This window comes from Rhinatrema bivittatum, chromosome 14 (genome assembly GCF_901001135.1).
Source record: "Rhinatrema bivittatum chromosome 14, aRhiBiv1.1, whole genome shotgun sequence".
Lineage (NCBI taxonomy): Eukaryota > Metazoa > Chordata > Amphibia > Gymnophiona > Rhinatrematidae > Rhinatrema > Rhinatrema bivittatum.
Window position 1 is genome coordinate 46279125 of NC_042628.1, and position 23272 is coordinate 46302396.

A 23272-nucleotide genomic window follows, 5' to 3' on the forward strand; every position below is an offset into this window, starting at 1 on the left:
AAAACCAAAAAAAAAAAACGACCCCCCCCCCCCCCCCCCCCAGGAGATAGGTCGGCACACCTTCACTGGGAGGCTTGGGAATGCTCCACTACCTGAGCTGCTTGGGATGAAAGGTCCGAGACCTACCCAAAAGGTGGAGTCCTCTGAAAAGCCGCTCCTCTGTATTGTCAAAAACATCGACCCCCATAATACTATCTCTCATGCTGAAGAATCACAGGGCCTGTTTCTTATCCTTAGTAATCAAGGAATCAGTGACTCGCCCCACCTATTGGCCATTTTCTCCAGCTAACTCAAACAAGAGTGAGCCTTTAAAGGGAAAACTTCACAAGGTTAGACAGAGGTTGAATTGGCCAACCAATTTCTCAGTCATAACTGACACCTAGCAGCTATTACCGAAGCCACCTCTCTGGTCAAAGTGCAGACCAAATCACAGCCTGCATCTGCCAAAAAGGTGGCTGCTGGTTCCATCACTGCCCTGGAATTTTATACCAGAATGAATGATCTCCTGAGAGAGCAATAAAGAGCGAGCCACCAGGGAACAGGGAAGCTATCTGCAAATTCATTGTCATTGCTTCAAAGGCCTGCTTAAGGATAGCCTCAATTCTTCTACCATGCAAACAGTAGCACTGTTTACTCTGAAAAAATCTAGGGCTTCAGGTACCCTCTTGTTTATGTATGGTACTGCTGTTGATAGTATACTTACTGTTCAACTAATCATTAACTGAAAGTGTAGTGATAGCTTTACGACTAACTGATTTTTGTACCCTGTACTCTAGTCACTTTGCTCAACCTTGAGCAAAACTGTTCTGACAAAAAGCACCCCAATCTTTTAAAATGGGCAGTTACCTTAATATCCAATCTAGAAACTCTACTATATTTATGCAGATATACAGTTTCTTGTACCTATTGATGACACGATAGAAAAAGCACTCAAAAAAGATATAATTGTGATGGAGAAGGTACAGAGAAGGGCTACCAAAATGATAAGGGGAATGGAACAACTCCCCTATGAGGAAAGACTAAAGAGGTTAGGACTTTTCAGCTTGGAGAAGAGACGACTGAGGGGGGATATGATAGAGGTGTTTAAAATCATGAGAGGTCTAGAAAGGGTAGATGTGAATCGGTTATTTACTCTTTCGGATAGTAGAAAGACTAGGGGACACTCCATGAAGTTAGCATGGGGCACATTTAAAACTAATCGGAGATAGTTCTTTTTTACTCAACGCACAATTAAACTCTGGAATTTGTTGCCAGAGAATGTGGTTCGTGCAGTTAGTATAGCTGGGTTTAAAAAAGGATTGGATAAGTTCTTGGAGGAGAAGTCCATTACCTGCTATTAAGTTCACTTTGAGAATAGCCACTGCCATTAACATGGAATAGACTTAGTTTTTGGGTACTTGCCAGGTTCTTATGACCTGGATTGGCCACGGTTGGAAACAGGATGCTGGGCTTGATGGACCCTTGGTCTGACCCAGTATGGCATTTTCTTATGTTCTTATTACCATTTATCTTAATGTACTAAAACTATCTCACTTTAATCTAGTCTTAAACATGGAGAAAAACAGAAATAATGTTATTAGAAATAAAATCAAAATATGATACAATCCCCCCACTAATGCTTGAAAATAACTTAAATTTTTCACCCTCTACATTCCTGCGGGGACCTGGGTATTACAATACATACAGAGCTCAATTTTAAAAAACACATTGCAGCAAAAGTGAAAGACTAATATTACAAGCTTCTTACATTAAGTAAATTGAAACCATTAATGGAAAGAAATGATTTTAGGACTGTTTTATAAGCACTTATTTTATCCAGTGTGGACAACTGCAATACCTTACTTTTAGGTCTTCCAGCATCTACAATTCGACCATTACAGGTGATGCAGAATGCTTCTGCAAGAATCTTGACGGGTAGTAGAAAGCACGACCATAACACACCAACACTAATCTCATTACATTGGTTACCAATCACGTATCGTTCCCAATACAAAACAGCATGCATAATATATAAAATACTCTATGCTGATCAAACGGAATGGCTGAACAGCACAATTCGGTTACATGTACCTCAAAGAAACTTGAGATCAGCGAAGGGCCTGCTGACAATCCCCAATGTAAAATTTGCACACTTGACCGAAGTTAGAGAACGAGCGGTATCAGCCGCAGGCCCAAAATTGTGGAACTCCTTGCCAGTAGAATTGAGACTCCAGAACAATATTAAAAAATTCAAAGCAGAGTTAAAAACCTGGCTTTTTAAATGTGTGTACTTGGACAGCAGCTAGAATTTTAACGCTTCATTTTTAGCTAGAATGCAAAGGTGTATTTTATGATGTTGTTAGTATATTTTAATATAGATTTATCTTAGTATAATTATGCATTTTATTGAATTTTAAAGTCTATTTATATTGTTGAAACTGATGTTTGTGATTTTAGTATCTTAGCATTATTTGTTTAGCTATATTTTCTGATTGTGATTTTAAGTTTATTTATTGTTAACCTATATGATGGAACCCCAATATGTCGGTATATAAAAAATAAACTATAGTGATATTCCCCTCTGCAACATTCAGGGAGTTTGTCAGGCTTTTATTTATTTTTAATTATGCAAGCAAATATAGCATACTATCATAGTAATTTATATAAGAATATAAGATATGCCATACTGAGTCAGACCATCAAGTCCAGTATCCTGTTTCCAACAGTGGCCAATCCAAGTCACAAGTACCCAAATATAAAATAAATCCCATGCTACTAATGCCAGCAACAAGCAGTGGCTATTCCCTAAGTTTATGGACTTCTAATGCAGGCAAAAAAAAAACAAAAACTACTGACAAATCAAAGACATATGTTATAGCAATTTTTAAAAGCCCACTTCCATAGATAAAGTGCTTTTGCTTGCGTAAAGCTCAGCATTAAACATGTAAATGCGTTTGAGCATCTGGTCACTAGCATTAAAAGAGTTTTCTTTGTGACTCCAACCAAAGAAAAACATGGAAGTGCAATTCTGAATTTAAAAGGAGTGTGAAATCAAATTGCTAACCCCATATTTTTAAATTGAAATCCAGTATTATAGTCTATTTTATTGCTCTCATAGGTCTAGCAATTTCAGACACACGTGAAACCCTGACTTGGTTTGTAAGAGCCAAACACACAGAAGGCAACCATAGCCATTCCACTCTATGCAGAACTGGAGACTAAACTACTTTCAGAATGGACTTTACAGGTTGCTGCCAGAGTTTGGCCACTGAGCAGGAAGTCATCTATCTTGAGGAAGGAGGCGCTGCACTAAAGGAATTATGCTTCTCTTTATTGTTCCCTCAGCTGTGCGGATGACATCTGTACTAGTATGGTGGAAAGAGCAATATTAAGCAGAAATTTGCAGCTTTTTGATGGAGGACAGACTTGCACAGCTTGAATCCACAGCTGCCTAACATTTTGTCAAGGTTATATTTGTTAGTTCTTCAAGATTACTAGTGCATTAGGAGCTAGAAGACTTCTATGATTCAGGCATTATGGTGCTGCTTCTTGTTGCAAATTGCATCTCTGCAAATGCCTTGCAAAGAGAGAATTTGGTGAGAACTTGAAAGACTTGCCTTGAGTCAAGGTGAATCAAAAATATTAGAGTTTACAGAGGGTGCCAGAAAACCTAGAATGAATATTTTGGGGTTTTTTTGTTTTTACAAAAAGTGGATCCACATTACCAGAGATAGTAGGTCTTTGATATGCCCCAGAATGGTTTCCCCCAATACATTCATGTTTTCTTTTCTATGTATATTACCAGCAAGACAATTGCTATACTGGCAACACTATATCTATAAAAAACGTGAATCTGTTATTTACTCTCAGATAATAGAAGGACTAGGGGGCACTCCATGAAGTTAGCATGTGGCACATTTAAAACTAAATTGGAGACAGTTTTTTTTCACTGAATGAACAATTAAACTCTGGAATTTGTTGCCAGAAGATGTGGTTAGTGCAGTTAGTATAGCTGTGTTTAAGGATTGGATAAGTTCTTGGAGGAGAAGGCCATTACCTGCTATTAAATTGACTTAGAAAATAGCCACTGCTATTACTAGCAACAGTAACATGGGATAGACTTAGTTTTTGGGAACTTGCCAGGTTCTTATGGATCTGGGGGAGAAAAACCCCAGCGGCAGGACTATTGGCAATAATCACTTTGTCCTAGTATTTGAAGAGTTAAAACAGCAGGGGCTCCTAGTTTTTAATCCTATGAGGCTGTTAAGAGCCTGTAACTGTTCCAGAGCACTCAACTCCAGACACAATGGGAGAAACTGCCATTAGCTGCTCTCTCTGGGAATGTCTGTGAATTTAAAATATACTTATGTACTAGGTTTAGGCTAGTAGGACCCCAGATCTTAAGCTTGCTCTGACACTGCTGCCTTTTAATGGTCACAGAGAGTGCAGCACTCAGACATGTGAACTGGCACATGGCAATCCTCAGAAAATCTCTCCTAGCCTTAGAAAGCCATTCCCAATACAAGCAGAAAGTATCTTTTCCCTTTCCTTTTTTTTCCAATCATAGCCCGTATCACTTACCTTAGCCAGCTGAAAGCTCTGGTTCTTTTTCTGCCTTGAAAAAGGTTAAAGGCAGTTTGAATAATAGAGAGTGTTATCTTCTCTTGTCAACTGACTTTTATAGCTTAACCTATTGCCACATTCAGGGGATGGGAGCAAGGGTGGAAGCAGATTGTCAGCCTTGAAGCAAAGCGTGCTGATCAATTGCAGGGGCTTGGCCTCCCCAAGCATTTCAGGTTAGAGTGTAAGCACATGCAGTGTTTGCCCAGCGAAAAAACAAACCTCATCAGATGGGTAGTGACCTGCTTTGCTCTCCTGGCTTGCATCACTGCAGGATGCTTGGCCCATTAAGATAAATTTGATTCAAAAAACAAGTTTAAGGGCTATATCACAACCATGAAATAAATATATAGTCATAAAAATTCTCTTCAGTTTAAAAACTGTGTCGAGGCTTGTCCTCCACAACCATCCATCCAATAGCTGGAGGCAGAGAACACAGACTGTATCTGGTTCCATACATGACACACACATACAAGTGATGGAAAAAAAAAAAAAAGACACTGCCTCCAACTGCTGAATGAGGGGACTAAACCCACAAGTTTTTTCTTGACTGGTGGAGCAGAAGGACAAGGAACCCCTTTTAAAATTACTTCCTTACTGTGGAAATTAAAAATCCCAAAAGCCACTTCTGTAAGCTCTATATAGCCAATAGAGATGTGAATCGTGTCATCGATCGTCTTAACAATCGATTTTGGCTGGGGGGGGGGGGGGGGGGGAGGGAATCGGATCGTCGCAGTTTTAGGTTTGTAAATATCGTTTAAATCGTGTTTTAGTGTGCCGGGAAAACCGGCACACTAAAACAACCCTAAAACCCACCCCGACCCTTTAAAATAAATCCCCCACCCTCCCGAACCCCCCCAAAATGCCTTAAATTACCTGGGGTCCAGGGGGGGGGGGTCCCGGTGTGATCTTTTACTCTCGGGCCTCCTGCCGTTGTAGAAATGGCGCCGGCCGTACGGCAACACGATTCGACTGCAGGAGGTCGTTCCGGACCCCTGCTGGACTTTTGGCAAGTCTTGTGGGGGTCAGGAGGCCCCCCAAGCTGGCCAAAAGTCTCTGGGGGTCCAGAAGGGGTCCGGGAGCGATCTCCTACGCTCCTGACGTCGGGGGACAAAAAACAAAATGGCGCCGGCGCTACCTTTGCCCTGTAATATGACAGGGCAAAGGTAGCGCCGGCGCCATTTCTACAACGCACCGGAGGCCCGAGAGTAAAAGATCACACCGGGACACCCCCCCCCGGACCCCAGGTAATTTAAGGCATTTTGGAGGGGTTCGGGAGGGTGGGGGATTTATTTTAAAGGGTCGGGGTGGGTTTTAGGGTTGTTTTAGTGTGTCGGTTTTTCCGCCCTCCCCTTCCCCTCCCCCTTCCCCCGATTTACGATTTTTGACGATAAATCGGGGGAATTCCTATTAAATATCGCCTCTAACGATTTAAAATATATCGGACGATATTTTAAATCGTCAAAAAACGATTCACATCCCTAATAGCCAAGGCATCCTCCTGATGCAGTCAGGTCAGGGAGAAACAACAAAAACATGAACACAAACTGTCCTGAGTTGAGAAACCTCTCTCTCAACAAGGAACTCTGCCAGTACTAGGGCATAGAAACAGGCTCCAACAGCATATAAAGATTGCCCTTTACCCATCCACTCTGCTCATTTTTCCCCTTTCTACTGTTATAAACACAGACTTTTCTCCAGTTTCATATCAGCATCTACGGAAAAAGTTAGTTTTTTTTTCCAAAAGTAAATACATAGGATACAACTTTATTCAGCTTAGTAATTTAAAAGAACGAAAACCCACAGAGCGATCCTAAGAAAACCATGCTGTGACTGTGCTCAAACTCAGCCTCTCATCTCTGGGGGTCAGTTAATCATGGGATAAGTCTTCTACAGTGCTGTGCAAACTTATGGTGCTCCTTAAATAATATAATCATTCTGACAGGGGTCCTAAGGCAGACTCAGGAGTTACACTACAGAAGATGTGTATTTGCACAGAAATCAAACCAGATAATAAACACACAGGTAACTGAGAAATGTTTATGTAATTGAAATAAATCATTAATCTCAACATTAAGCATTATATTAATCTATTATTTGTTTTTAATTATGAATGTTGATTACTGTGAACCACAGTATATGAATAAGAACAAGCAGAGCAGCTGCCTCTCTTAAAAGGCAAAGAACTCCATCTAACTGGTCCATGTAAAGAGAAGGAATTTCTTTTCCATGCAGATAAAAGTCACCTGTAAATATTATACTATATGATGAGTGACTGTTTACCATGCTCCTCTCAGATATTACCTACAGATCTATTCTCACAGAGCTCATCTAGCCTCACCTGCGCAGCCCATTCTGTAGATCAGTACTGTACCTGAGCATTTAAGGCCCCTCAGAGACCTTTCCCCTTGCTTCTGGCTTCAGAAGCTGTAGATCTCAGAGATCAAAAGATCTACTTGGAAATTAAACGCAGGACAGAGTTGTCAAGTTCAGGTCCAGACTGATGTGCTCAGAGCACAGAACTTCAGATGGCCACAATGACAAGGATGTCTTAGCACCTGGTTTCAATTCAGTCTTTCCAATAATCTCTTCAGAGTTCCTAACCTGACTCGGAGGAAGCAAGAACAGTAATCTGGGTTGGCTTTAATCCTTCTGCAATGCAGCTGGTTGAGTATCCCAGTTCCGGGCTCTCCCATCCTAGCACGTCACATTCTGGTAATAAATGTTCTACTTGGCACTTGCTGCTGATTACTATCTTGACAAAAAAAATACAACAATTATGACAAACCTGCTTGTGCTATGACTTATGCAACGCAGTCATCCACCCACTACATTTGTTTGCATTGATTCTAAGTTTACATTTATAAAGGCACCCTAAATCAGGGTGCTATACAGTCATTTACAGAGAGAGGCTAATTGTACGTCTGCCCCAAAGAGCTTACAACATAAGCAGATACCCAAGACATAGGGAGAGGGTGTGCGAGTAACAGAAGCAGGCTGTGAACTGAGGCTTCGGACACATTACTGGACTCAGCCCTTCCCTTTCTGAATCTGCACATGAAGGGAAGTTACAGGGCCCAGACAAAACCTATTCCCACCTTTAGATTTACCTATCTGTAATCTATATAAATAAAAATGTTAAATAGTTTGTACAAAATTGCTAATCTCAGAAACCACTGCACCAATTGCTTTCAAATTTGGACACAACCTTCCTTTCGCATACGGGAAGGTTCTTCTGTACTTCCATTACATATATGTCACACCTGTGACAGGTAAAAAAGGTTTAAAAATTGGTTCCACAAAACAGCGACATCTGGTGGACGTCTGACGTCCATGCAACCTCTTACACCTTTCACAAACACTCACACACCCCACACACGACAAATGTATTTAATTCACACAGCCTCCGAACACAGAAATCCACACTCCTCACACACACACACACACACACACACACACATGCCAATTGGACTTACTTCACACACCCTCCCAAAACTCACCAAAACGCACCAAATTCCAGGCTGCTACACCGGGGGGCCACGCACATGTCACATGGCAATTCCCACACCCTCCGAACTCACACAAAAACACCCTCCTCACACCCCCCACGCACATGCCTGTTCTACTTACTGCCCACACCCTCCGAACACACACAAAAGCGGAAACAGGTCTGCGCTGCTCCAGCGGAGGGCCAAGAACGGTCCGGGACACATCGCATACACTACGGCCGTCGGCTGCCAGCAATCAAAATGGCGCCGATGGCCCTTTCCCTTACTATGCCACTCGGAGACAACAATGGTGGCATTGGCCCATGTGACATAGTAAGGGCGAGGGCCCGTCGACGCCATTTTCAGGACTGGCAGCCAGCAGACCTTTGCCCTTACTTTGTCAGGGAACCTAGTGCTCCCATTACTCCTCCACAGTGACATAGTCAGGTCAAAGGGCCGTCGGAGCCATTTTCATTGCTAGCAGCCAACGGCCTGAACCCAAGACTTCGATCCCGAACCGAACACCCGCTCCACCGACTGACTGACTGCACAGGTATCCAGGGGGTGGGTTACTGTATTTCGCCGGGGTGGGGGGGGATGTGGAGTGCGTATTTAAACACTGCGTTTATGGTGGGGTTCTTTTGGGGTGGAAAGACGGAGAGCACACACAAACACAAACCATCCCTGATCTCAGAAAGGCACCAAATTAGCCCTCTACAAATCAATTAACTAAATAGAGAGTGCTAACTTGGTTAGGCACTCCCCTATTTTGATACAGAACACGCACAACCTCCCACTGACGGACCACGTTTACCACCACCAATTTCTATTTCGGTGTTTTTTTCTCAATCGGCATCCTAGCTGCTTCTTACAGTCTGGGTCCTCTTACCTAAGAAAGCATACATTTCAGGGGAGGGAGAATGAGAGGAGAGGTGAGTGACCAAGGGGGAGGAGGATGAGTGACTGAGGTAAATGAGCAAGGGGAAGGGGGAGGGAGGGTAAAGAACCTGACTCTGCCACTGCAACGCGTGGCCGGGTACCACTAGTGTTCTAATAAAAACCCTGGATGCTAGCTGGTTGCAGTCCTGCTTTAAACTGTATCATGACAGCCTGTGCAGCTGAGGTCCCTCTCACAAGCTTCTATTTACTTGTGTTATATTCTGCTTTTCAGGTATTTAAAAGCAGATTACATTCAGGTACTGTATTTATCCCTAGAGGACTTACAATCTAGTAGGGAGATTTAGCAAGAGAGCGATCCACGAACATGGGGGAGGGGGGGGGGGGGATGATAAAAGATGGTGTATGTACTGAACAGGTGGGAGATGGGGAGTGTGCAGAACAGGTAGTAGGATGGAGAGAGCGGATGTTGGCACTGTGAAAAGAGGGCAAAGAGACTGAGGTAATGCTGGAATACTCAGCATGGAATGACAGGGAGAGAAGAGAGGATATTAGGCACTATGGGCAGGGGGTGAGGGAAGCTATACCAGAGCTAACGTCACCAAAGAAGGAAGCGATGTGCTGCAGCTGTCACAAGTAAGAACATAAGAAAATGCCATACTGGGTCAGACCAAGGGTCCATCAAGCCCAGCATCCTGTTTCCAACAGTGGCCAATCCAGGCCATAAGAACCTGGCAAGCACCCAAAAACTAAGTCTATTCCATGTAACCATTGCTAATGGCAGTGGCTATTCTCTAAGTGAACTTAATAGCAGGTAATGGACTTCTCCTCCAAGAACTTATCCAATCCTTTTTTAAACACAGCTATACTAACTGCACGAACCACATTCTCTGGCAACAAATTCCAGAGTTTAATTGTGCGTTGAGTAAAAAAGAACTTTCTCCGATTAGTTTTAAATGTGCCCCATGCTAACTTCATGGAGTGTCCCCTAGTCCTTCTACTATCCGAAAGAGTAAATAACCGATTCACATCTACCCGTTCTAGACCTCTCATGATTTTAAACACCTCTATCATATTCCCCCTCAGTCGTCTCTTCTCCAAGCTGAAAAGTCCTAACCTCTTTAGTCTTTCCTCATAGGGGAGTTGTTCCATTCCCCTTATCATTTTGGTAGCCCTTCTCTGTACCTTCTCCATCGCAATTATATCTTTTTTGAGATGCGGCGACCAGAATTGTACACAGTATTCAAGGTGCGGTCTCACCATGAGCGATACAGAGGCATTATGACATTTTCCGTTTTATTCACCATTCCTTTTCTAATAATTCCCAACATTCTGTTTGCTTTTTTGACTGCCGCAGCACACTGAACCGACGATTTCAATGTGTTATCCACTATGACACCTAGATCTCTTTCTTGGGTTGTAGCACCTAATATGGAACCCAACATCGTGTAATTATAGCATGGGTTATTTTTCCCTATATGCATCACCTTGCACTTATCCACATTAAATTTCATCTGCCATTTGGATGCCCAATTTTCCAGTCTCACAAGGTCTTCCTGGAATTTATCACAATCTGCTTGTGATTTAACTACTCTGAACAATTTTGTGTCATCTGCAAATTTGATTATCTCACTCGTCGTATTTCTTTCCAGATCATTTATAAATATATTGAACAGTAAGGGTCCCAATACAGATCCCTGAGGCACTCCACTGTCCACTCCCTTCCACTGAGAAAATTGCCCATTTAATCCTACTCTCTGTTTCCTGTCTTTTAGCCAGTTTGCAATCCACGAAAGGACCTCGCCACCTATCCCATGACTTTTTACTTTTCCTAGAAGCCTCTCATGAGGAACTTGGCAATGTGAGATGGGGGGAGTATGGGGGGGTATAAGACTGAAGGGTCACCTGGGTGCTTAATACCCTTGCACTGACCCAGAGTTACAAACACAGGACGATTTCAGAATTTAGGTGGCAGGTAAAACAGACATAAATCCACTTTTCATTTAATGCCTAGGAAAATAAGAACATATGATATGCCATAGTCAATTTTAGAAGAATGAACAAGAAATAATGAGTGAAATAATGAGGGATATAAGTGTCCTAAGTCAACTCTAATGTTTTAAAGTGTTTTGTTGACTTATAATATGAATGTTGTTTTTGTAAACCGTTGTGATCTTCTTTTGGGAAGGTGGTATATAAATGCTTAAATACTGGGTTAGACCAAGGGTCCATCAAGTATCTTGTGTCCAACAGTGGCCAACCAAGTCGCAAGTCCCTGGCAAGTACCCAAACATTAAATGAATCCCAAGCTACCAATCCTTATTGGTTAATAGCAGTTTATGGACTACTCCAGGAACTTGTCCAAACCTTTTTTAAACCCAGCTACACTAACTGCCATAACCACATCCTCTGGCAATGAATTCCAAAGCTTAATTATACATTAAGTGAAAAAAGCAAGTTTGCTTACCGTAAACTGTGTGTTTCCATAGATAGAAGGATGAATTAGCAATGCTGTCATGGAACTGCCAATCAGGGCCCGGGAGGTGGAGCTTTATCAAGCAGAGAGTGTAGAGTTTTCAGTCTCTGCGGCTGCATGTGTGTTCCCGCGCAGGAAAGTAACAGATTCTCCTCAGTCTGTATTTAAGCTCAAGCGTAGTTGAATAGAAGGGCGACTACCAGGGAGGAGGGAGGGTCCGCATGGCTAATTCATCCTGCTATCTACGGAAACACCGTTTACGGTAAGCAAACTTGCTCCCCCCCCCCCCCCGTTGATAGTAGGGCTGAATTAGCCATGCTGTCATGGGAGTCCCAAGCTCCCGATCACGCGTAGGATAGTTGTATAAGTTGCGTGATTATTGAAGTGTGGTAGTCGCATAATTTAAGTGGGTAAAGCATGTAGTATTGCTTGACCTAGCTTTGCATCTGCTGCTGTTTGTCTATGCAGTAATGAGAAGTGAAGGTATGAAGTGACGACCCTGTGGCTGCTTTGCAGATGTCCACTGGCTGCACATTCCTGAGATGTGCTATGGAGGTCGACATGGCTCTAACCTGATGAGCGCGTTGAATAGAAGGGAGGCATAAGTTGTGTTTGTTGTAGCAAAAATGAATACACTGCACAATCCAACTGGATATGGTTCGTTTGGCTACTGGTTATCCCGGGGCGTTCGGGTTGAAGGAGACAAAAAGCTGAGATGTACGACCGGTCGTTTGTGTTCTCTCTTTGTAATATGCCAATGCACGTTTTACAGTCCAGCGTGTGCAATAAACGCTCCCTATCATTAGAATGAGGCTTTAGGAAGAAAGTTGGAAGTTCTATGGATTGATTGAGGTGGAATTGAGAGACTACCTTTGGAAGAAAGGCTGGATGAGGCCTGAGGACCACCTTGTTGTGATAAAATTGTAGATACGGGTCGTAGTGAACCAATGCCTGGAGTTCACTAACCCGTCGTGCGGATGTTACTGCTACTAGGAAGACAACCTTCCACATGAGGTATTTGATATGCGCAGAATCTAATGGTTCGAGCATTAATTGTTCTAGCAGTATGTTGAGGTTCCATGGAACCGTTGGCTTAGCAACTGGCGGTCTAAGGTGTTTTAAGCCCTTGATAAATCAAGATAAAGGATGTCCAGCGACAGAGTGATTATTAACCAGTCTGTGATATGCTGCTATTGCACTCAGATGAACTCTAATGGGTGATATTGCCAAGCCCGATATGTACAGGGAATGGAGATAGTCCATTAATAGTGCTGGCGAGCAGTCTATCGGTGGGATACCCTTTGCTGTACACTAGGTAGAGTAGCACTTCCATTTGAAAGTATAACTGCGTCTGGTGGATGGCTTTCTGGATTCCAGAAGAATCATTTGGGCTGCTACGGAGACCCCTCGTGCAGTTAATAGTGACCGTTCAATCTCCATAGCAGTCACATGGAGGGACAAGTGGAGTGGGTGAAGGAGTACACCTTGTTCTTGAAGTAAAAGATCTGGTCGGTCTGGTAATCGAATCGGAGGTTCGATTGAAAGACGTAAGATAGCTGTACCATGGTTGTCTGGGCCAAGCTGGGGCAATGAGGATCAGCTGACTTTTGTCCATTATGCATTTTTGAATTGTCCTGGTGATAAGTGGAATCTGTGGAAAGGCATACAGGAGATTGGATGTCCACGGAATGAGAAAGGTGTCCTGAGCAATCCGTAGGGGACTGGGTCGAATCGAGCAGAACCTTGGAAGTTGAGTGTTTGCTTCTGTAGCAAACAGGTCTATCGACTAGAGATGTGAATCGGAACTGAAATCCGAACAGATTCTGGTTCCGATTCACATCTCTACTATCGACAGAAACCCCAGCGAGAGAAAATAGTCTGTAATATTTCTGGGTTGAGCGACCATTCGTGCGGGTGGAATATATGACTTAACCTGTCCGCTCTGGTGTTGGCCACTCCCGGCAGGTAAGTTGCTTGTAAGTGTATGGAATGTCAACGTGCATGGTGGAAGATCTGGAGGGTTTCCTTGCAGAGGGACCATGAACCGGACCCTCCTTACTTATGTAGAACATCACTACTTGGTTGTCCGTGTAGATCATGACTCTGCAACCTTGTAGATATGTTTGAAAGGTCCATAGGGCATTGCGTATCGCTCTGAGTTCTAGCCAATTTATTTGAAGGGTCTGTTCCGATACTGACCAAAGGCCTTGTGTTTCTAACAGGTCGAGATGTGCTCCCCAATCTTTGCGCGATGCATCGGTGGTGAGGACTGCATTGTGTGTCTGAGGGTTGAACAAAACTCCCTGGTCTAACGTGGGCTTGAGGAGCCACCAATTGATATCCTTTTTCATTTGGGATGTCAGTGTTAGACGTTTCGCCAATGGATGTGAATATTGCTTTCATTGGCGTTTTAGACCCCACTATAAAAAAGTTTCATGTGTAGTCTCGTGTTTGGAACAGTGAAATTCACTGCTGCCGTGTGGCCCAAGACTGTTACGGTGTTGCGAGCCGTAGGGTACTGCGTTGCATGTAGGGAGCAGAGCAGATAACGTATTTCTTGTTTCCTGTCTGGGAGAAATGCTCTGTTGCATATGGTATCCAGACGAGCTCCGATAAATTGTAGAATTTGTGTAGGTTGCAATGATTGCAACCTACACAACTGATTACTCGAAGATGGTCCCACAATAGGGTTGGATTCGAAGCTACTATTAACCAAATCGTACAGGTATGGAAAGATAGTCATACCCTGCTGACAAAGGTAGGCCACCACAACCACCACGCATTTGGTGAATACTCTGGGTGCTGCTGAGAAGCCAAAAGGAAAGAACCTTGTACTGGTAATGCTGATGTTTGTATTGAAAACAAAGGTATTGCCAGGAGGACAGATGGATTGGAATATGGGTGTATGCATCCTTCAGGTCTATGGAGCACATCCAATCGTTGGGTTGTAAGAGGGGAAGAATGGACTTAAATGATACCATCTTGAATTTTTCTTTGACAATTTGTTCAATTCCCGAAGATCCAGACTTGGGCGACAGCCTCCTGACTTCTTGGGAATTAGGAAATATGGGGAGTAGAAGCCCTTGCAACAGGCCGCTGGAGGAATGTGTGATTGCTCATTGATGCTGAAGTAGGGTTATTTCTTGAGCGAGCTGGGGATGAAGTGTTGTTGGTCCCCGAATGAACAGATGTGGAAGTGTGGGTTTGGCTATGAATTGAAGTTGATAGCCGTTCTTTACTATTTCCAGAATCTACTGGTCCGACGTTATGGCCTCCCAGGTGGAAAAGCAAGCTCTGATCCTTCCCGGAGGTGCTTCTGTAGGGAGTGGTGGTGGCCGGGCACTTAAAGACTGTGTGGTTTTTAGTGGGGCTGCTGTTTGTTGCGGTTGAGACCTAGATTTACCCCTTCTTTGTTGTTGAGGTTGATGCGAATGTGGTCTCTGATACGTAGAATACAATTGTCTGCGTGAGAATTGTTGTCGATGAGAAAAATGAAAATATCGTTTGGAAGATGGGAACGTAGTCTGAGTCATTAACGATTGAACTGCAAGAGCCTGGTCCTTAAGTTTTCCAACTGTGTCATGAAAACGTTCTCCGAACAGATTGGCCAATTTGCCATGTACGGAAGGCAATTTGTCATGCAATTCTTCTCTTATGGCACTAGCCTTTAGCCAAGCCAACCTGCGTGCTGCGATCGCTGTAGCTGATGCTCGGAACGAAGTTTCGAAGCCTTCGTACATGGCTCTTAAAAAGTGACAAGAGCACTCCTCCATATCTAAGTGTGGAGATAGAATATTGTCTCCAGTTGAGGTGAGCATACCTTTGGTCGCTTGGATGCATTCATACATATACTGGACCATATAAAATTGGTGATGGATGCGGGCAGTCAACATCGCATTCTGATATATGCGTTTCGCAAAATCATCTAAGCATTTGTTATCCCTCCCAGGGGGGTTGGCGGCGTGTGTTTGACTTCTTAGATCGTTGAAGTGCCGACTCGACCACTATAGATGCATATGGTAATTGTGGAGTAGAGTATGGTACAGTATAGAGGTCATAAGAATACAAGATATTGCCATACTGGGTTACACCCAAATGATAATCAAGCCCAGCATCCTATTTCCAACAGTGGCCAATCCAAGACACAAGTACCTGGCAGGATCCCAAAAGATCAATAGATGTAAATCTGCTTATCCCAGGGATAAGCAGTAGATTTCCACAAGTCCACCTTAATGGTTTATAGACTTTATTTACAGGAACATGTTCATAACTTTTTTAAACCCAGCTACACCAACAGATTTCACCACATCCTCTGGCAACAAATTCCAGAGTTTAATTATGTACTGAGTAAAAATCTTTTTTTCTATTTGTCTTTAATATATCATCTAGTAACCTCATTGTATATCCCCTGGTCTTTGTACTTTCTGAACTGATTCACATTTACCCATTCCGCTTCACTCATTTTATAGACCTCTATCATATCTCCCTTCAGCCTTCTCTTCTCCAAGCTGAAGAACCCTAACCTCTTTAGTCTTTTCTCATAAGAGAATCATTCCATCCCCTTTATTCACTTTCATCTCCTTTCTCTGTGCCTTTTCTAATTCCACTATATCTTTTTGGAGATGTGGTGACCAGAACTGCACACAATACTCAATATGAAGGCATGATGATATTCTCTGTTTTATTTTCTATTCCTAATAATTCCTAGAATTCTAGTTTGCTTTCTTGGCCACCACCGCACACTAAGCAGACGATTACAACATATCCATGACAACTCTTAGATCCTTTTCCTTGGAGGTGACTCCCAATATGGAACCTTGCATTGTATAGCTATAATTTGAGTTGCTCTTCCTTACATGCATCACTTTGCACTTCTCCACATTTAATGTCATCTGCGATTTGGATGCCTAGTCTCCCAGTCCTGCAAGGTCCTCTTGCAATTCTCAACGCTTTTGTGATTTAACAACTTTGAATAAATTTTGTATCAGCAAATTTAATCACCACACTCATTCCTATCTCTAGGTTTTTATAAATGCTAAAAAAGCAGCTGTCCTAGTACAATTCGCTGGGGCACTCTACCATTCACCTTTTTCCATTGAGACCATTTAGCCCTTCTATCTTTTACTCAGTTCTCAAATAGATAATAGAACATTGCCTCCTATCTCACGATTTTACATTTCCTCAAAAGTCTCTCATTAGGTACTTTGTCAAATGCTTTATGAAAATCCACATACAATATCAATTGGCTTACCTTTATCCACACCTTAAAAAAAAAATTATATATATGTATATAGCAAATTGGTGAGGCACCACTTCTCTTGGCTAAATCCATGTTGTCTTTGTCATATTAAACTAGATGTTCAATAATTTTGTTTTTCAAAATATTTTCAAACATTTTTTCTCAGCACTAACATCAAGCTCATTGGTCTGTAATTTCCCAGATCACTCAGGGAACGCTTTGTATCAATTAGCATTACATTGGTCACCCTCCAATATTAAGGTACCATAGCCAATCTTAATGACAGTAATCTGTAAACTAAAAGTAGGTCTGCAATTTCATTTTTCAGTTCTTTTAGCACTCTGGGGTGTATAACATCTAGTCCAGGTGATTTGCTACTCTTTAGTTTGCCAATTTTCTCTAGTACATATTCCAGGTTCACTGAGATTTGTTTCAGTTCCTCTGAATCACCACATTTAGATATCACTTCTGGTATGGGTGTCTGCCTTACAACTTCAGTTAAGACAAATGCAAAGAATTCATTTAAATCTCTCCACTATGACCTTGTCCTCCCTTTTACTCCTCAATCATCTGATGGTCCAACTCACTCCTTTGCAGACTTTTTGCTTCGAATGTACTTGAAAACGTATATTATCGGTTTCTGCTTCCTTGGCAAGCTTTTCAAATTCTGTCTTTGCCTTATCAATTCTCTGCATCTAACTTGCCAGTACTCATGTCATTTCCTTCATTTGGATCCCTTTTCCATTTTTTGAAGGATTTTTGGCTAGAATAGCCTCTCTCACCTTTAAACCATGCTGGCAGTTGTTTGGTCTTCCTTCCACCATTTTTTTTTTTAAATGTGTGGAATACAACTGGTATGGGCTTCCAATGTCCATGCCTGATGTAAACTCTATCTTTGCAGCTACTCCTTTCAGTTTTTTCCTAACCATTTTTCTTATCATAATCTCCCTTTTGAATGTTAAATGCCATCACAATAGATTTCCTTAGTGTCCTCCCTCTAGTTATCAAGTCAAATTTGATCACATTATGATCACTATTACCAAAGTAGCCCAACCACCATTACCTCTTTCACCAAATCATGTGTTCCATTACAGATTAACTTGAAAATAGCTCCCCCCCCCCTTGTTGAAGAAGTGCGGGATCTGGGGGTGTTCATGACAGATGATCTTCAAAAGTGGTCAAACAGGTGATTAAGGCAACAGAAAAAGCCAGACAGATGCTTTGGTGCAAAGGGAGAAGAATAGTAGACAGAAAAAATGAAGAAGGCAATATTGTCTCTGTATAAGTCCCTGGTGAGACCTCATTTGAAATACTGTGCACAGTTCTGGAAACCATACCTTAAAAAAAAAAAAAAAAAAAAAAAGAGACAAACCAGCTGGAGTCAGCCCAGAGGATGGCTACTAAAATGGACAATAGGCTTAAAAATCTAAACATGTATACTGTGTAGAGGAAAGGCAGGATAAGGGAGATATGATATAAATATGCAGAGAAGGAGAGCCTCTTTAAATGGAAATGAGGCGTCATGGGATGAGGGTGAAAAGGGGTAGACTCAGGAATAATCTAAAGAAAGGAGAAATTGTGGTTTACCTGTTAATTTCCTTTACTTCTGCTACATCAGTCAACATATGGACTCTGACCCTCATCCAGCAATTGTATGCAGAATTCTTTTCTTTTATGACATCACCAGTATGTATATCATGAATAGAACTAGAATGGCCAGTACACTTGTCAAAATTAAACTATAAAAACTACTGCATTTAAAAAAAAAAAAGCTTGTAAATATCTTGTTTGATTAAGTTTGTTTCAAAATTTAATGTTAAATACAAAATCTACTTTGTAAAAATGCTCTCTCTGCAAATGGATTTAACATTTCCGATTAACGTTTTTTCCACTTTTTCCTTTTATTATTTTTTTTTAATTTCATAAACATGGAGATAAAACTTTTGTAAGACAAAACTGTTAATCTTTCCTGGGTGGCTTTCTTGACTGGTATAGCAGAACTAAAGGAAAGGAAATTAACAGGCAAGTCATTTTTTCCTTCTTCTACACCAGTCCAGAACACAATGTGAAGTACCAAAACCCATCTGTTAAGGGTGGGCGGGTGATAATCCTGCCTTCAAGATAGAGGTGCCAAATGCTGCATCCTGCTTGGTGAGGACTTAATGTCGTTCATGTGGCCCTTAATGATCATAGGAGCTTGTTGTCATGCAATAGGCCAAAGAAATTGCTTCCCTAATCCATCTTGCAATTGTAGCTTTAGAGGCAGCCTTTCCTTTGTATGGACCCCTGAACAATAGGCTCCACCTCTGTCTAATGTATATCTTTAGTCCTCGCTAAATACCTTAGGAGACATCTTTTGACATCTAAATATTGCAAAGAACTCATTCCACCTCTATAGTCAAGTCTTGTTAAAAGCTGGCAATACAATCGTTTGATTTAAATATCTGCATTTCATCTTTGGTAAAAAGGATGGGACTGTTCTAAGTATCACTAATTCCTTGTTAAATTTCAGAAAAGGATCTCTGCAAGATAAAGACTTACTCAGAAATGCATCTCGCTGAAGTGACTGAAGCCAGAAAGTCTAATGTTAAATTCTTTATTGTAGACTGATCCAAAGGCTCAAAAGATGCCTTTGTTAAAGGACCCAATACGAAGTTTAAATTCTGTTGTGGATCTATTGATTTAATTGATGGACGTAGACTTTTCACCCCACTCAAAATGAGAAACTATAGTTAAGCCCTTGATTCTCCCTCTAAAACAAGAAATTGCCAAAACTTGCACCTTTAAAGAATTTAAAGCCAAATCTTTATCTAGTTTCTTAAGAATGCAAAAAAATCTCCAATTTGTGAATGCCAAGGAGATAATGAATTCAGTCTGCAATCGACAGACCTCAAAAGTATGCCAAATTCTTACATAAGCAAGCAAAGTTGAGCTTTTAGAATTCAACATTGCTCTAATTAACAATGGTGTATAACCCTTTTAAACTAATTTAAACCTCAAGACACATGCCATAAGTGAGAATGGAGAAGAGTCATACATATCTATCAGACTAATGTGAAAGGCCCGTGACACCTGCTAGATACAATGGCTCCCTGACTAACAGCCTTCTCTGATCTGCATGCCAAGGTCTTTGCTTCCAATCTGGAGCCACCATGACCACATAACCTTCCTCTTTTTATTTTCCTTACAATGAGTCCTATCAGGGGCCATGGAGGGAATAAACACATTAGTATTTCTCTTGGCCACCTCTGTCCTAACATATCTATTACTTCGCTGTCATGCTCCTTGCACCTGCTGTAAAACCTTTCTACCTTTCCATTATTGTGGGTTGCCATTAAATCTAGTCGATGTTCCCCCATTACTGCACTATTTGTTGATAATACCACTGGTTCCGCTCCCACGCTCCTGGGTCTATAGGATTTCTTCTTCAATATTCCTAAAAGGTTTGCCTGACCCACAATCCATAAAGCAGATAACCATGCCAAAATTTCTTTTCGTCCGTACAAACAGGAGATCAGTCTCCTTGGAAGTTCCCAGACTTCGAGTTCCACCTTGCTGGTTTATGTATGCTACTGCTATGGCATTGTCGCTCAGGACTCTCACCAATGATTCTAAGGAAAGCAGCATCACTTCGTTTCCAACCAAATCAATCTTATTGCCCTGGTCTCTAAACCGTTTATGAACCCATGAACTTTCTTTTTGCAGCCACTGGCCTTGCATATTCTGATAACTGGCAGCTGTTAGCAGCATCCACTCTGGATACTCTAGCAAAACTCCCTTCTGCAGATTTGGTATCTGTGCCCACCATCTTAGCCCTCCTCTTACTGATTCTGACAGGGGTAAATTAACCTTGTAATCCTGTGTTTGCGGTTTCCTACTTGAAAACAGAGCTAATTGTAGGGGTCTCATGTGAGCTCTTGCCCATGGGACTAAGTCTAGAGTTGAAGCCGTGGAACCAAGTAGTTGGAGACAGTCCAAGCTGTTGGAGCCTTCTCCCTTGAAAATGTCTTTATTTGCGACTGGATCTTTGAAATTCTTTTTTTGTGATTAAAGTAACCAATCCCTCTTTGGTACTGATCTGAGCCCCCAAATGCTCTGTCAACTGGGAAGGCTGTAGGTTGTTTTTCCAAAATGGATTACCCAGCCTTTGGAGCAAAGATATATTACATAGCTGTTTGCCAGAAACCCTTGAGTAAGTTTGCTACTGATTAACCAATCGTCCAAACAGGAGTGACGCAAGATCCCTTCTCTTCTTAGAAATGCTGCTACCACAACCAATCACCTTTGTAAATGTTATCGGAGGCACTGCTAAACCGAAAGGCAGAGCTCTGAACTAATAAATGTTTTCTGACTGTGCAAGAATGAAGATACCTCTGGCTGTTTTCCCTCATAGGTATATGAAAATAGGTCTTTCAAGAATTCTCCTTTTCTAACTTAGGTCACCACCAAATGCAGAGTTTCCATACAAAAATGAGGAACATATAAACACGTCACCACCTTTTATATCCAATTTGGGGTCTGAGCAAGCCATCTTTCTTTGTGATAAAACATATTGAATAACCACCTTGCCTTAAAATACCTCTGAAGTTTACCCCATACAGACATTATAAAAGAAAGTGGATCTGCAGGGCCTCGATCTCTAGTAAATTGATTAGCCTGCCTCGCTGAAGGTCTGAACCTATCCTCACTTAGATTTTCAAGCTCTTCTTCAAATAAAAATATTTACCTTTAAATGGTAACTTGCATAGACAGGCCTTGGACCACGAGTCTGCCACCCAGTGGCAGAGCCAAAAGAAGTCTTCTTGCTCCCACTGAAAAAGCTAAAGATTTTGCTTTTAAATCTTAGTCTGTGTGACTTAATATCAGAAAGGTAAGCTGTAGCTGACTCAATCCTTGCAACCACTTCTCCCTCTGTTAGCTGTGCAGAAAAGCTCTTAGCACATGGCCAGAGCAAATTGTTGCCCGCAAAGTAAAAGAATTTGCAGAAAATATGTGCTTTAACATCAACTATTTTTCTATTCAGAGGATCCTTTAATACTACACCACCTTCCAATAGTATTGTAGTTCTTCTAATGACTGCCACCACTACTGTATAAACTTTTGGTTGGTGTAATAGATGCTGAAGTTTAAGAACCTAGTATGTATGTATGTATATATATATATATATATATATATATATTTATATAACAGCCTCCATGTGTCTTCATTTGCAACTACCAGAATTTTCTCCTATTTTATATCCCCTGCTTAACTCAGCCCAGTTATTGTACTGACAATTCTCGACTGGGGGGGGGGGGGGGGCCCCACACACACACCAGATATTGTATCATCACGAACCTTGCAAAAATAAGGAGCAACAAATTGTAGGGGATGCCTTTTTATTAAGGTCTGGGCCCCAAGTATACCTCTTAATAGCTGTGAACGCTGCTTCCCTTCTCCTGGCTAGCACAGCCACTAAGCCAGCTCCATTTTTATCCCGTTTTAACTGCCATCACCTCTGCTGATTGGCTATTCCAGATACCCATTACCCTCTCCGTAAAGCTGTATTTCCCCTTAACTCTGTATCCTGAAGCTTCTTTTTCTAAATAAAGCATTATCTCCTTATACTTTATAGAAACCTATCCGATATCTGAATGTTTTGCTTATATCCCGCCCCCTCAGCTTCTTCCAGCGAGTCCCTAAAGCCTCTCCAGAAAAAGGTTAGTTATAACAGGATATGTATCAGTTTGACAGGATGGAAATAATTCAAAGAAAGGCCACCAATCTCATTATAAAATCACCGTGAACGGTGTTTTCTGTAGATGGTAGGATGAATTAGCCATGTTGTCTGGGACGTCCCTCTGGGGTGGCCAGGCGGAGCTTTGCTCTGTGTGTGGCTCCATCTTTCTCAAAATCTAGTCTAGTCTAGTCTAGTCTCAAAGCGTGTCTGCAAAGCATGAACTGGAGACTGTCTGGGGAGGTGGAAGGGTCAACATGGCCAATTCATCCTGCTATCTAAAGGAAAAACACCCTTTATGGTAAGCAAACTTGCTTTTTTCCCCACAAATAAGCAGACAGACAATTAGCCATGCTGTCTGGGAGCTCCCAGTTGAAGGTTGTGAGCACAGTCTGAAGGCTCCCTATGGGAAGTAGTGCAGTTCCCGAGGCTGAGTATGACATGTTATGCCCAGCCTGGTCCTGTGTAGCGGACAGTCTCTCTACATGGTCACTGACTGGAGTATGGTCCTGCCCATTGCCACATCTGAAAGAGCTTGCTGGTTGAGACAATAATGGGAAGAGAAAGTATGCGAGGATCATGTAGCGGCTTTACAGGTGTCCATTATAGGAATTTCACGAAGATGAGCTACCAACACTGCCATTGCTCTCACTTGGTAAATTTTTGGCACACTGGTTAGGGTTCTGAGCTTTTACTGTAACAGAATGAACGCATTGCGAAATCCAAGTTGAACGAGTCCTCTTGGAGACTGGAAGTCCTAGGGCATTCAGGTTAAATGAAATGAATAGTTGTAAAGCTCTAGATTCAGAATGTGTTCTACGCTTAGAGTATGCCAAGCTCGTTTGCAGTCCAGCATG

At 42.0% G+C, this 23272-nt stretch overlaps 1 protein-coding gene across 6 annotated transcripts in view; it reads right to left on the reverse strand.

The window, feature by feature from the left end:
• Positions 1-23272, reverse strand: part of HMOX2 (heme oxygenase 2) — a 57820-nt gene that overhangs the window by 22970 nt on the left and 11578 nt on the right. The window contains exon 1 of one of the 6 annotated variants that reach the window (XM_029576535.1): positions 7204-7340. The exons of 3 other annotated variants lie outside the window; for them this stretch is intronic. The gene's annotated coding sequence lies outside the window, so the exon portion shown is untranslated. Of the gene's footprint in view, positions 1-4560; positions 4660-6973; positions 7136-7203; positions 7341-23272 lie in introns of those variants that run through there. 2 more of the 6 variants (XM_029576537.1, XM_029576533.1) reach the window with 2 other exon arrangements.